This window comes from Arachis ipaensis, chromosome B04 (assembly GCF_000816755.2).
Source record: "Arachis ipaensis cultivar K30076 chromosome B04, Araip1.1, whole genome shotgun sequence".
Lineage (NCBI taxonomy): Eukaryota > Viridiplantae > Streptophyta > Magnoliopsida > Fabales > Fabaceae > Arachis > Arachis ipaensis.
The window spans coordinates 109,606,179-109,606,381 of NC_029788.2; positions in this window are offsets into that span (position 1 = coordinate 109,606,179).

Below are 203 nucleotides of genomic sequence, written 5' to 3' on the forward strand. Positions count from 1 at the left end.
CAAAGACATATAAATAATATTTTCTCTATCTATATGTATTTTTATCATCAAAAATTAAGATTTTTGTTAAATATTTAAAGAACTCAATTGTTTATTCTGTTTATTTTTATTTGTTCAAACTAGAGAAAGATGAAAATATTTTATTTTTGTAGTGAAAGAATTTTGTGTTAGTAATTTATGAACAAATCTAGAAACTAATTTTT